This window comes from Carassius gibelio, chromosome A21 (genome assembly GCF_023724105.1).
Source record: "Carassius gibelio isolate Cgi1373 ecotype wild population from Czech Republic chromosome A21, carGib1.2-hapl.c, whole genome shotgun sequence".
Classification (NCBI taxonomy): Eukaryota; Metazoa; Chordata; class Actinopteri; order Cypriniformes; family Cyprinidae; genus Carassius; species Carassius gibelio.
Window position 1 is genome coordinate 17,247,949 of NC_068391.1, and position 16,335 is coordinate 17,264,283.

General features: G+C 39.9%; 1 pseudogene; it reads right to left on the minus strand.

Moving 5' to 3' along the window:
- Positions 1 to 49: 49 nt before the first annotated feature.
- On the minus strand, positions 50 to 8,212 carry LOC127942318 (ribosomal protein S6 kinase-related protein-like; annotated as a pseudogene).
- Positions 8,213 to 16,335: the final 8,123 nt, after the last annotated feature.

Here is a 16,335-nt window from a genome sequence, read left to right on the forward strand (position 1 = left end):
AGAGAGGGGGGGGGGGGGAGAGAGACTGTAGCTAAATAATAGGGCAATGACAAGGCAGCTTCACAAAAAATCTATAACAATACTGCGTGAAAATAAAACATTTTACTACATCATTTCTTTTGCTTAGTTGATAAAGGATAAAGGTGTCAAGCATAAAAAAAGAATTGTCATCTCAGGCAAACAAGGTTATTCATGCATACATGGGCATCCAACCAGGCACAAAAAATAATAAAATTGGACAAAATGCACAGTGATGAGCATATAATGTCATATAAAAGTATAGGTATCAGTTTGACGATCTGATCCTTTTAGCATTAAAGTACATCCCTGAGGGTTTGTGTAGCTTTCAAAACATTATAAAACAGGAAGAACTGAATTGATGGTATGTTTGTTTAAAGGAAATGTAGAGATGGCATATAAATGAGGACAAAATAGTCAAATAATGTCAAAGTATATGAGTAACTATGAACCACATTTCACTAAATGTCTCAACAAAAGGTAAGGAATTCAACATAAGGATTAGAGCGTCTAAATAAAAATTAAATACACTTAACCACTATATTCCTTCACAGAAGAATAAACTCCTATTATAAGGTCCACCCGAAAATGAAAATTCTCATTTACTCACCCTCATGTAATTCCAAACCTGTATGAGTTTATTTTGGTTAATCTGTATTAGTTCAATATCGGCAACCAAACCATTTCTGTTCTGAATGACTTCTATTGTATTGTTTGTACATTCAATGGAAGTCAGCTGGGTGGTTCAACATTCTTCAAAATATCTTGTTTTTGTGTTCCACAGAAGTAAATCATACAGGTTTGGAATTTGGGTGGACCATCCCTTGTAAAAATGTCTGGTTTTGGAATTAAAAAAGTTAAACAAACACTTCCCTCTTGGAAGCATCGTTCTGGAGTACATGGCTTTGCATTAGCGCTTCTACCCACTCCATGCTGGCCAGAGTCAAGGAAAGGTCTGAAGCGGTGGGTGTACATGGTGAGGTTAAAATAAAGTCACAGTCAATGTTTGGGAAGAGCTCCAGGGTCAGTCCTCGACGGGCTTTGGCAGAGCGGTCAGGCCAGTTCTTCAGCTCCAGGATCAGCTCCATGGGGGTGTTTTGGAGCAAATGGGAATCAAACACTGTGCTATGGAAAAAGTGACCGAAGGTGACGTGACCGAAGGGGACGTGATGGACTCTTACAAAGAAGCCGAGGAGAGCAAATATGGGTTCAAATAAATAAAAAAGGGGATCTCAATGTCTTAGACTGTGTTCAGATTCGCCAAGATCCCAGCAATCAAAAATCACAGCTTTCAGTATGAACTCTCATCATAAGTTATACATTAAAAGAGACAATTCACCCATAATTGTGACGTGACAAATTAAAGTCCATCATCATTTACTGTTCAAAAACTGTATGATCTTCTGTGGAGCATAAAGATATTCTGATATTGCTTCTATACAGTGGAAGTCAATAGTCTTTAGTGTTGTCTGGTTCCCAGAGTTCTTCTTTTGTTTTTCAAAGAATGCAGAAAATGATGCAGGTTTGGTAAGACACAAGGGAGAGTAAATGATGACAAATTTTTTGGGAGAACTATCCCTTTAAAAATGTGTTCCTTTTTATTTTTATTCAGAGAATTTGATGCGTGTTCGTACTGAAAGCTGATTTTTGGTTGATGACTTCTGGTGAATAACCAGTCCAGCAGTGGTCCAGGTCTCACCTCTGTAAGCAGGAGGGCAAACGGAGGAGAGAAGTTTTTTGGCATCTCATAAGGGAAGTTGCGTACTCTCCTCAGCATGCTACAGTGGTCCGGCTCTGGAGACACAGGAAACTGTGACAAAAACGGAGAGGGAGGGGGAGTTCAGAATGACTTGGCAGAAATTGCACATCTATTCATACAGAAACAAACTAACAAGTCATTTTTTTCATTTAAGATGTTGGTGCAAATATATGTGCATTTGTCCTCACCTTTCCAGTGGCCAATGCAAAAAGAAGGATGCCAAGAGACCTCCAATCAGCCGCGTGATTGTAGAGACCACCGCTAAGGACTTCAGGAGCTACAGAGACAGATTTCTTAAGAATCTTGTTTATATTCCACAGAGCTACGCATATAAACATCCTTTCATTAGTAAGCCATAAATGTAATTAATAGCTCATTTAACATTTTACAAGAGACCATTTATGTATATTAATCCACATATATTCCACAGGAATCTTTTATTTGTTTTCATTTCTTGTTTTATTATAGATTTAATAAAACAAGTCCACAAATAGTGAATGCCCTCCCTCCACGCTCAAGACACCGAGACAAACCAGCCAAAGTCAGCCAGTCGTAGGTGGCCTTTAATAAAATATCAAAAACCCTCAGATTCAGATAGTACCATACATAATTATCATTTTTATATTCTAAACATACTCCATTTATGATTAAATGGTAGTTTGATGTCATTAGAATTTTAGAAGCTTTGATGTTGGATTTGACTTTGATGTCATATTTTCACTTTCACATTTTAACAAACTAACAAACTAATATTGAAATATATTCTCTGGCCTGGAAACCTGAAGCCTGGATGTTCTGGAACATTCCATGTTTACAAGAAAGAAAGAAAAAGCTGACACATACTGCCCTCCATTGGCAGGACTACAGAACACACATTTCCTCACCCTGATCTGTTAGAAGGACATTCTCCATCTGTTAAAATAGCACAGAAAATGTTTTAAAGGCTTTTAAAAATTCATATTCATTACTTAAAGACATTAAATTAAAACATTATTACATCCAAAACAGTGTATACCTTCACATCACGATGGATGATTTGAAATTTCCAATGATTTTAGGTTGATTATATTATATTATATTATATTATATTATATTATATTATATTATATTATATTATATTATATTATATTATATTATATTATATTATATTATATTATATTATATTATATTATTAGATTACATGTATATAATATACTCCTCACTGTTCAAATGTTTGGGCTCAGTAAGATTAAAAAAAGACATTCACACTTTCACGCATTCACAAAAGAGACTATAAAGACATTTTCATTGCTACAAAATATGTATATATTTATATTCATATTCATATTAGATTTATATGTAACCAAATGTCACAATATTACAGTTATCATTGTATTTTTGATCAGATAAGTTAAGCCTTGGTTAAATCAGAAGACTTATTTCAAAAACATAAAAAAAATCTTACTGACGCCAAACGTTTGACCCTAAAATTATTTCTTGTCATATAGAAGTTTTTACCAGCAGAACCTAATTCAGCAGCAAGCACTTTTACCTCCAAACTGACCAATCATCAGCCAGTATGTGTGCAAGTCCCCTGTGCTGCAGTAATCACACACTAGAGAGGGAATAAACAGAAACAAATCATATAAACAGCGCCTGAATGTGCAAATACCAAATATAGACAAACACAAACGTCCAGCTAATACATGTTAGGAGCAGAGAAAACATCTGTCACTGTACCAAAATCATACTACATCAGTGAAGACCATCTGTTTTAACAGTTACAGTGAGAATTGTTTTTTTATTTGATCCTCTACTGATTTTGTAAGTTTGCTCAATTATATGAAGGGTCTGTAATTTGGATGGTAGTTTTATTTTAATGTATAGGGAAACACCAAAAAAATCCAGAAAACAAAAAACACATTATATAAGAGTTAGAAATTGATTTGCATTTCAGTGAGTGAAATCCCAGAGAAATACATGACTTAATACTTGATGGAAACTTTGTAGTTGGTGACCAGGTTTGCACACATCTCAGGAGGAATTTTGATCCACTCCTCTTTACAGATCCTCTCTAAATCCTTAAGGTTTCTTGGCTGTCGTTTGGCAACTCGATGTTTCAGCTCCCTCCACAGATTTTCTATAGAACTGAGTCTGGAGACTGGCTAGAACACTCCATGACTTTAATGTGCTTCTTCTTGAGCCACTCCTTCATTTCCTTGGCGGTATGTTTCGGGTCATTTTCATGATGGAAGACCCCTCCATGACCCATCTTCAGTGTTCTGGCTGAGGGAAGGAGGTTCTCGTCCAAGATTTTACAGTACATGGCCACCGTACATTTGCCCCTCAATGTGGTGAAGTCGTCCTTGTACCCTTAGCAGAAAAACAGCCCCAAAGCATAATGTTTCCATCTCTGTGCTTGACTGTTGGGATGATGTTCTTGGTGTCATAGTCAGAAAAGCCAGTGGATGGTTGTTTTGTATCCATTCCATCCGTTCCATTTACGAATAATTGCACCAACAGTTGTCTCCTTCTTGCTAATGGTCTTGTAGCCCATTTATGCCTTATGCAGATCTAGTCTTGTCTCTGACATCCTTTGACAGCTGGCAGGACTAATCTGTGTTCCACATGGGCACATAATCAATCTGTGGGAGCCATTTTTGCTGGTTGGTAAGGGATCAAATACTTATTTTACTCACTGAAATGCAAATTCATTTCTAACCTTTTTTTTAAAGATGTTTTTTGTTGATATTCTGTCTCTACACTTACAAAATTACAAATTCACCAGGGGATCAAATAAATATTTTCCCCATTGTATGCCTTCATCCAGACCACTGACTGGTCAGACAAAGTACAGAACATTAAGCTTGACATAAACAAATCCCAATAGTGATCTAGACTGAATAAAGTGTCAGTAAAAATATGGTTTGCAGGCTGTGAATAAAGGACACAATCCTCACAGCTTTAGCTAGGAGAAAGCATTCAAGGGGTGAACATCATAGTGAAAGAAGAAAACTGACTCTCACAAATGCAGTCAGGATCACTGGGAAATCAAACACTGGGGGAATAAAGGACTTAAGGTTTAGATTGAGGAGTCCTAAATCCCGAAAGTGTGAATAATAAATGGGTCATATTGAATCTGTGGATTTTTTGCCATTTTCTTCACTGAGGGGGGAAAAGCGCATCCATCCAGTATAAAAAGTGCCTCCTAGTTTTCTACTTCTAATTCATAAACAGTGTTTTGTTTTGTTCTCTTCTTTCTGCTTCCACATTCATCACTTCTCACAGCACATGTACTACGTTTACGTTCTATGTCACCTGCCCGGCTTTCACGTACAGTACAGATCAAAAGTTTGGACAACTTCTCATTCAAAGAGTTTTCTTTATTTTCATGACTATGAAAATTGTAGATTCTATGAATTAACTATGAATTAACACATGTGGAATTATATATGAAATTATATATATAACAAAAAAGTGTGAAACAACTGAAAATACGTCATATTGTAGGTTCTTCAAAGTAGCCACCTTTTGCTTTGATTACTGCTTTGCACACTCTTGGCATTCTCTTGATGAGCTTCAAGAGGTAGTCACCTGAAATGGTCTTCCAACAGTCTTGAAGGAGTTCCCCGAGAAATGCTTAGCACTTGTTGGCCCTTTTGCCTTCTGTCTGCGGTCCAGCTCACCCCGAAACCATCTCGATTGGGTTCAGGTCCAGTGACTGTGGAGGCCAGGTCATCTGGCGCAGCACCCCATCACTCTCCTTCTTGGTCAAATAGCCCTTGATGCCTTCAGTGTGACTCTGCAATTTTCATAGTCATAAAAATAAAGAAAACTTTGAATGAGAAGGTGTGTCCAAACTTTTGGTCTGTACTGTACGACAGTAAGCGCAAGCTACAGAAAAGTGGTTATAACGTTTTAAATATGGATATGTTCCTTACTAGAATGCACCGATTCGCTATTGAAAGCCTTTATTCACCCACCAGAGCCATGTGAGGCACTTTTTTATTACGGATGGATTCACTTTATTGGACTTCTTTTGGACTGTTGAACAGAAACAACAACGCCCACTACTATTATAAAGCTTGGAAGAGCCAGGACAATTTTTTATATAACTCTGATTGGATTAATCTGAAATAAGAAAGTCATATACACCTAGGATGTCATGAGGTTAAGTAAATCATGGGCTAATTTTCATATTTCATATCTATCTATCTATCTATCTATCTATCTATCTATCTATCTATCTATCTATCTATCTATCTATCTATCTATCTATCTATCTATCTACCTATCTATCTATCATCTATCTATCTATCTATCTATCTATCTATCTATCTATCTATCTATCTATCTATCTATCTAAACCTAGCATTCAATCTTTCTGTCTAGGTTTTCTCAAGCCAAAATTATTTAAGTTATCTTTAAACTAAATAAGTTTTCTGAGGCGAAGTCTTTGGGTCACATTATGCACTTTACACTATATAACATCTTATAGATGGCTGATTTCATGACCAGTCAAAAACAAATTGACCGGTCATGAAGCCAGCACCATGGATAGCACCCATATTCTTATGAAGAAAAAATCAGTATGTCATCCAGGTAAACATTTATAAACTGATCTACCATGTCTCTCAAAATGTCATTCACGAGTGCTTGGAAAACCACTGGCGAGTTGGAGAGCCCGAACAGCATCACAAAATATTCAAAGTGCCCTCTAGGGGTGTTAAAGGCGGTTTTCCACTCATCCCCCTTCATAATGATAAGCATTACGCAAATCCAGAATATGGATGCTCCCTGTAACCTCTCGAAAGCTGAAGACATCAACGGCAAAGGATAGGTATTCTTTACTGTGATGTTGTTCAACTCTCGGTAGTCAATACAAGGTCACAGAGAACCATCTTTCTTACCCACAAAAAAGAATCCCGCCCCCACTGGAGAAGAGGAAGAGCAGATGAACCTTGATGCCAAGGAATCAGAAATGTATTTCTCCATGGCCTCCCTCTCCGGAATAGTAGGAGAGTAAAGCTTGCCCTTAGGCGGAGACTTACCTGGAACTAAGTCTATGGCACAGTCATAGGGACAATGCAGAGGAAGAGAAGCAGCGCGGGACTTACTGAACACTTCCTTCAGGTCCAGGTACCCTGCGGGCACGTTTGATAAAACCATGGTCTCCCCCTGAAAGACAGAAACAGACACAACAGGACAAGCAGAAACCAATCAAGACTCATGACAACTTTCACTCCACAAGATGATGGTGTTGGAACCCCAATCGACTCGTGGATTGTGCTTGACCAATCAGGGATGATCTAAAACGATGGGTGCAACAGGGGAGTTCATGAGAAAAAAGGATATGGTTTCAGTGTGGTTGCCGGAGGTGAGCAGAGTTATGGGTTCAGTGGTGTGAGTAACGTGTGGCAGTTCCTGGCCATTGAGTGCGGTGACGTGGATTTGACCAGACAAGGGAAGGACAGGAAGGTGACGTGCAAGGACAGTATCAACGAAATTACCCTCGGTTCCAGAGTCCAGAAGGGCGTGACAGTTGTGAGTGTGGTTCTCCCACCGCAGTTTCACCGGAAGGAGAGTCGATGATGTAGTTGAGGACTTACCGGCAGAGATCCCACCCGATAGTAGCCTCAAACTTACTACCGGGTTGGTTCTTTTACCGGACATGAACGAAGGATATGACACGAGCCACTGCAATATAAACATAGTCCTCGGGACCTCCGCCTCTCTCTCTCCTCCCGGGATAATCGAGCTCTACCCACCTACATGGGTTCATGAGACGAGACCGACCATGTTCTCTCGACACGTGAATGACTGGCCTGTTTACCAGGACGATTAATCCAGACGTCCACACGGAGCGCCAAGTCGATGAGACCATTGAGACTGGTTGGAAACTTGAGGAGGTAGATCTCCTTATGAACACGGTCGGCCAGCCCATGCAGGAATCGATCCCACTGCGCCTCCTCATTCCACTGGCACGCGGCCGCCAAGGTGCGGAACTGGATGGAATAGTCCGCCACCAACAGGTTCTCTTGTCAGAGGTCTGCGAGCTCACGAGCGGCTTCCTTGCCGGCCGCGGCCCGGTCGAAGACTCTCTTCATGTCCTCGGAGTGGGCGTGGAACAAGGTGCAACACGGATGGTGATTCTCCCACACCGCCGTTCCCCATAACATGGCCCTGCCGGAGAGCAAAGTGAGAGCAAAAGCGATCTTGGACTCTTCTGTTGCAAAGGTGCGGGGGGGGGGGGGCGGGCAGTGCAGGCAGTGCAGGCAGTGCGGGTGGGGCCGCGGGAGAGGTCAGCTGGGGGATCTGCTGGGTAAGCTTGGACACCTGTGTCACCAGCGCTTGGACCACGCGTCCGGTGTTGACAATACTCTTCTGCTGCTGATCCATACGGGTGAAGCTGTGGTGGATGAACTCGGAGAGAGAAGTGGTGCTCGCTGCTTCCATGATGGGTCAGAGCATTCTGTTATGACTGGTCAAAATACTGGCAGGAAGCAAGTGCGAGTTAGTGATTTTTAATGAGGTAAACAGACAATACACATGAAGACGGAAACAGTTGATTCTTGGCGGGGGATACACAGTCTGGGAAGATGCAGGTGTTTGGTGACAAATCTTATTTTGACCCATATTTTGGGAAATTTTTCAAAAACTCAACGGTACACTGTGGGCAAATTCACTACCCTTTCGATATGTTTGTGGATGAAAACATCCACTAAATTAAACTGCTTTAAAAATGTATCTGATAAATATTTTTTTCTATTTTTTTTGCATAAATCTATTAATCAACCTCAGTCCTGATCAAAACTACCAAAAAATCCAAGATTTTAACTCTTTAATTACCAAGTTCATAAATTATGTAATTGATTAGGAAAAAAAGCCCCACACAAAATTACATATTTTCAATATAAAAAGTGATTGTGGACTGGATATTTTTTTACCTTTCATCACAGTCTTGGGCATGTCAAAGATTAGCAACAAGATTGGCTTTGATGCATTGTTAGTTTTTGTGCAGCATTAGATTAAAATTTTTTCTCCCTAATTTGTTGTTGGTGGCTGTTTTTGCCCCATTGACTTCCATTATAATTACATTTTTTGATTGCAAAGCCATGACACCATATAATAATGCATTCTTGATTGTTTGTGGTTTTCCCTTTTAGGAAGAGGTAAAAAAAATATTTTTACAGTTGATCACTAGGTGGTACCATTAATCCTTTAGATAGGCCTGTGCAAAAAAGGCTTAGTTTCTGGCTTGTGTATGGAGTTATATGGAGTATAACAGCAAATTATAGTGTTTGTGTGCGTGTGATATTCTTGATTGTTGGTGGTTTTCCCTGTTGGGAAGAGGTAACATTTGTTATTTTTTACAGTTGATCACTAGGTGGGACCATTAACCCTTTAGATAGGCCTGTGCAAAAAAGGCTTAGTTTCTGGCTTGTATATGGAGTTATATGGAGTATGCTTCAGTTTATAACAACGTTTTCAGGATTTCTAAGAGGGCAGGCTTCAAGTATAACTCGTTTGAAGTAATGGTGCTTCATATAACATTATCCAGAGAAACAAATGTTAATGATAAATCCCCTGTTATGTTTGTACTGGCTACTGTATACAGGCCACCAGGGCACCATACAGACTTTATTAAAGAATTTGGTGAATTTACATCTGAGTGATTTTAATATCTATGTTGATAATGAAAAAGATGCATTGGGATCAGCATTTATAGACATTCTGAACTCTATTGGGGTTAGACAACATGTTTCAGGACCTACTCATTGACAAAATCATACTCTAGATTTAATACTTTCACATGGAATTGATGTTGATAGTGTTGAAATTATGCAGTCAAGTGATGATATCTCAGATCATTATTTAGTTTTGTGCAAGCTTCATATAGCCAAAATTGTAAATTCTTCGTCTTTTTACAAGTATGGTAGAACCATCATTTCTACCACAAAAGACTGCTTTGTAAGTTATCTTCCTGATGTATCCAAATTCCTTAGTATATCTAAAACCTCAGAACAACTTGATGATGTGACAAAAACTATGAACTCTCTCTTTTCTAGCACTTTAAATACAGTTGCTCCTTTACACTTAAGGAAGGTTAAGGAAAACAGTTTGACACCATGGTATAATGACCATTCTCGCACTCTAAAGAGAGCAGCCCGAAAAATGGAGCGCAGCTGGAGGAAAACAAAACTAGAGGTATTTCGTATTGCTTGGCGGGAAAGTAACCTATCCTAGAGAAAAGCATTAAAAACTGCTAGATCCGATTACTTTTCTTCTCTTTTAGAAGAAAACAAACATAACCTAAGGTACAATACAATACAGTGGCTAAATTAACGAAAAATAAAGCTTCAACAAGTGTTGACATTTCCCAACACCACAGCAGTAATGACTTTATGAACTACTTTACTTCTAAAATCGATGCTATTAGAGTTAGATTGCAACCATTCTGCTATTAAGCCTCTCATCAAAAAACCACAACTTGACCCCAAAGAACTAGTTAATTATGGACCAATCTCGAATCTTCCTTTTCTGTCCAAGTTACTAGAAAAAGTGGTATCCTCACAATTATATTCCTTTTTAGAGAAAAATGATATATGTGAGGATTTCCAGTCAGGATTTAGACCGTATCATGGTACTGAGACTGGTCTCCTTAGAGATAAAAAAATGATCTGATCTTATCATCTGATCATGGGTGTATCTCTCTATTAGTTTTATTGGATCTTAGTGCTGGGTTTGACACAATTGACCACAACATTCTTTTGCATAGACTTGAACACTTTGTTGGCATTAATGGAAGTGCATTAGCATGGTTTAAATCGTACTTATATGACCGTCATCAGTTCGTAGCAGTGAATGAAGATGTAACATATCGATCCAGTGCTGTTTTTGGCAGCCCTTTTAGTTTTAGTCTTAGTCTTAGTCTTTTGGACGAAAATGCTTTTTAGTTTTAGTCACATTTTAGTCACTTATAAACTTGATAGTTTTAGTCAAGTTTTAGTCGACGAAAACACAAAAAGGTTTTAGTCAAGTTTTAGTCAATTTTAGTAAATAAAAAAAAGTAGTCTTTAATCATTTCGTTGTCGTCATCGTTGACCAAAAAACAACATTGTATCGATCACAAGTGCAGTATGGAGTACCTCAAGGCTCAGTACTAGGGCCGCTACTTTTCACCCTTTATATGTTACCCTTGGGAGATCTCATCAGGAAACATGGTGTTAGCTTTCACTGTTATGCTGATGATACTCAGCTCTATATTTCTTCGTGGCCCAGTGAAACACACCAATTTGAAAAATTAATGGAATGCATAGTCGATATAAAAAACTGGATGATGAGTAATTTCTTACTGCTAAATTCTGAAAAAACAGAGGTGTTAATTATAGGACCTAAAAACTCTGCTTGTAAGAACCTAGAACACTGTCTAACTTAATGGTTGCTCTGTCAATTGTTCGTCATCAGTTAGGAACCTAGGTGTGCTATTTGATCACAATCTTTCCTTAGAAAGCCAAGTTTCTAGCATTTGTAAAACTGCATTTTTCCAGCTCAAAAATATATCTAAATTACGGCCTATGCTCTCAATGTCAAATGCAGAAATGTTAATCCATGCATTTATCACCTCAAGGTTAAGATTATTGTAATGCTTTATTGGGTGGTTGTTCTGCACGCTTAGTAAACAAACTACAGCTAGTCCAAAATGCAGCAGCAAGAGTTCTTACTAGAACCAGTAAGTATGACCATATTAGCCCAGTCCTGTCAACACTGCACTGGCTCCCTATCGAACATCGTATAGATTTTAAAATATTGCTTATTAGTTATAAATCCCTGAATGGTTTAGCACCTCAGTATTTGAATGAGCTCCTTTTACATTATAATCCTCTACGTTCTCAAAACTCAGACAATTTGATAATACCTAGAATATCAAAATCAACTGCGGGTGGCAGATCCTTTTCCTAATTGGCGCCTAAACTCTGGAATAACCTACCTAACATTGTTCGGGAGACAGACACACTCTTGCAGTTTAAATCTAGATTAAAGACCCATCTCTTTAACCTGGCTTACACATAACATACTAATATGCTTTTAATATCCAAATCCATTAAAGGATTTTTAGGCTGCATTAATTAGGTAAACTGGAACCGGGAACACTTCCCATAACACCCGATTTACTTGCTTCATCATTAGAAGAATGGCATCTACGCTAATATTTGTCTGTTTCTCTCTTATTCTGAGGTCACCGTAGCCACCAGATTCAGTCTGTATCCAGATCAGAAGGTCACTGCAGTCACCCGGATCCAGTACGTATCCAGACCAGATGGTGGATCAGCACCTAGAAAGGACCTCTACTGCCCTGAAAGACAGCGGAGACCAGGACAACTAGAGCCCCAGATACAGATCCCCTGTAAAGACCTTGTCTCAAAGGAGCACCAGGACAAGACCACAGGAAACAGATGATTATTCTCCACAATCTGACTTTGCTGCAGCCTGGAATTGAACTACTGGTTTCGTCTGGTCAGAGGAGAACGGGCCCCGCCAACTGAGCCTGGTTTCTCCCAAGGTTTTTTTCTCCATTCTGTCACTGATGGAGTTTTGGTTCCTTGCTGCTGTCACCTCTAGCTTGCTTAGTTGGGGTCACTTCATCTACAGCGATATCGTTGACTTAATTGCAAATAAATGCACAGACATTATTTAACTGAACAGAGATTTCATCACTGATTTCAATGATGAACTGCCTTTAACTATCATTTTGCATTATTGACACACTGTTTTCCTAATGAATGTTTTTCAGTTGCCTTGATGCAATGTATTTTGTTTAAAGCGCTATATAAATAAAGGTGACTTGACTTGACTTGACTATAATAGCAAATTATAGTGTGTGTTTGTGTGTGTGTGAGAGAGAGAGAGAAAGAGAGGGTGTGAGAGAGACCTTTGTGCACTTACCTTGATGTACAGTATCTGAAAAAATCAAAATATGCACCTAATGCTCTCAGAACTACATGGAGTAAACAATAAAAAAAGTGTGTTTATGCACCTGCTGCCTTTTGATGGTGAAAAGTATAGATGGCCTATATGTTAAATGCTCGTCTTTTCTTGATGGTAAAGCCAGCTTAAAACCTTAAAATCCTGTAAAAAAAATCTACTTCAATCTGCATCAAATTTATGAACATAATGTATTATGAACCGAAATGCAATACCAACTTCAAAAATTATATATAAATTATATATAATAAAAAAATAAATATATAAATTATTTGTGTTTGGGACACTGTGAGCATGGGACTGTAGTGTATATCGTAAATTTGAAAATGTTTAACTTAAATTATCAATATGAATAAACAGTGCTCATAAACGGCTGCTGAGGTCATATTCTCAAGTGAAGTGAGTTGAGGCCTGGACCCGGAAACAGCGCTTCTTACATCATTACTTAACAACCGAATACTTTCACCACCATTAAAAGGCAGCAGGTGCATAAATACACTTTTGTTTACTCCATGTAGTTCTGAGAGCTGAGGTGTACATTGTGATTTTCTGAAATACAAGGTAAGTGCGCAAAGGTCTCTCTCACACACTCTCACTCTCTCTTTTTCACACACACAGACAATATAATATGCTGTTATACTCCATATAGCTTCATATTCAAGTCAGAAACTAAGCTTTTTTTGCACAGGCCTATCTAAAGGGTTAATGGTCCCACCTAGTGATCAACTGTAAAAATAACAAATGTTACCTCTTCCCAACAGGGAAAACCACCAACAATCAATAATCTCACACACACACAAACACTATAATTTGCTGTTATACTCCATATAAGTCCATATACAAGCCAAAAACTAAGCCTTTTTCTGCACAGGCCTATCTAAACGGTTAATGGTCCCACCTAGTGATCAACTGTAAAAATAACAAATTTTACCTCTTCCCAAAAAGGAAAACCACAAACAATCAAGAATGCATGATTATATGGTGTCATGGTTTTGCAATCAAAAAATGTCGTTATAATGGAAGTCCATGGGGCAAAAACAGCCACGAACAACAAATTAGGGAGAAAAAAATAAATCTAATGCTGCACAAAAACTAAAAATGCTTCAAAGCCAATGTTGCTACTAATCTTTGACATGCCCGAGACTGTTATAAAAAGTAAAAAAAAAAAAAAAATCCAGCCACAATTACTTTTATATTGAAAATAAGTAATTTTGTGTGTTTTCCTCCCAAATCAGTGACATCATTTATGAACTTGGCAATTAAAGAGTTAAAATCTTGGATTTTTTTAAAAACATTTGGTAGAGTTGATAAGGACTGCAGTTGATTAAGAGATTTATGCAAAAAAAAAAAAAAAAAAAAAAAAATTAATTGAGTGGATGTTTTCATCCCGAACATACCGAAGGGGTAGTGAATTTGAACAATCCACAAGGGTTAATGAACAGTGTTGTTAGAATGGACAGTTGGTATGACTGAATTTATGAAAACATGTTGTCTATGAACCTTTATTTTTTATAACAAACAGAACATCATTCTTGATTCATTATTTAGACATTTCAAAAATCTGTCATCGTCTTGTTCAAATTTGTATTTACTTTAAAAAAATAGTGTGGTACCCTTTTTATGCAGAGACTATGTGATTTGGGATTCATGAAAAAATACATGGATAAGATGCATGCACAGTTTTAGAATGCATAGACAAATAACAAATAGACATGTCTCAATGACAGTTTAGCTTTTACTGTCACGGTAGGAAATCCATTGTTTCCTCCGTGTCATGTTTTGTGTTTGTATTTGTACTCCCGTAGTCTCCATGTGCTCGTTTGGGTTATTGTTGTCACCTGTGCGTTGATTGTCTCGCTCCAGCTGATCCTCATCTCCACTCAGCTACATATACTCACTCATCTCTCTGTCTGTTGTCAGATCCTCATTCATGTCTCCGCTTCCTAGTTGGATTACCGTCTCCGTGTTCGTGTGCTGGATTGTATTCGTGTTGTCGTCTTCGTGTCAGTGTTCCGGTCTGTTCCTGGTTTCATCCATTGACCGTGTTCACCTTCACCATCGACTTCACCATCCAGCTCTTCTCACGCCACCGTAGACCTTCCTTTCCATTGCCTACATTCTGGACTCTGATATCAATAAACTTCTTCTGATTGCCTGCAATTGCTTCCTCCTCTTTTACGAACCGTTACAGTAGGATCTGACCATCATGGAAGCAGCAGGCGATCGCTCCCCATCTCATCTGGAGGAATTTCTGCAGAGAGCCGTTGGTCGTATGGATCGCCAAGACAAGGCGATAGATGAGATGGGTCGAGCTTTCCAAGCAATGGTGACGAAGGTGTCCGAGCTCGCTCTCCAGGCTCAACATCAACAACAACCGCCACCCGCTGCGCCTCCCATGCCACCCACACCGCCGATCGTCTCCGGGGGGATTTCCCAGTCCGTACCACGCCTCCCCATCCCTGAGAAATATGCGGGTGAGCCAGAGTTTTGTCGATCATTTCTGTCTCATTGTTCTCTGCACTTCGCCCTGCAGCCCCGCACGTTTTACACTGAGGAAATGAAGGTGGCATTCGTCTTGTCACTACTGACGGGGAGGGCTGCCCTCTGGGGGACGGCGGTGTGGGAGAACCAAGACAGCTGCTGTGCCTCGTTCCACGCCCTTTCGGAGGAGATGAGACGGGTCTTCGACCGCTCCGTCGCCGGGAGGGAGGCGGCTAGACTTCTCACGGACCTACATCAGGAAGACAGGTCCGTAGCCGATTATTCTATTGAGTTCCGCACCCTGGCGGCGGAGTGTAAGTGGAACGAAGAGGCGCAGTGGGATCACTTCCTGCATGGGTTGGCTGACCGCATCCAACAGGAGATCCGCGCTGTTGAGCTCCCCACTTCTCTCAATGGCCTGATTGACCTCACCATCAGAGTAGACAACCGACTCGACCAAGCCGCCAGACGGAGGGGGAGAGCAGTTCTAGCGACCAGACCGGAGGCTCAGCGTCAGCGCTCAGAGGTTGCGGTCAGCCCACCTGGAGATCTTGAACCCATGCAGGTGGGGCGAGCTCGGCTCTCCCGGGAGGAGAGGATCAGGCGGAGATCCCTGGGACTGTGTTTATACTGTGGCAGCCAAGAACATCACATCCAGCGCTGTCCGGTAAAAGACCAAGCCCGATAGTAAAACGGAGGCTACTTTCGGGTGGGATCTCTGCCAGGAAGACCTCATCTACATCGACACTCCTTCCGGTGAGTCTACGGTGGTCCACCCACGCACTCGATCATCACGCTTTGTTGGATTATGGGGCCGAGGGTAGTTTCATGGACTTTAAGTTTGCTAGTAAGCTCAACATTCCTCTCACCTCCCTCAAACACCCCATTGCACCTTTTACACTCAACGGACACAGACTGCCAGTCATCACACAGACCACTTTACCTGTTTCTCTCATCACATCTGGCAACCATACGGAGGAGATTTCATTCTTCATCACGGACTCACCTCAATCTCCCATTGTTCTCGGTCACACCTGGCTCCAGAAACACAACCCCAGGATCGATTGCCGCCTCGGATCTGTGGTTAGCTGGAGCGAGGAGTGTCATTTGTC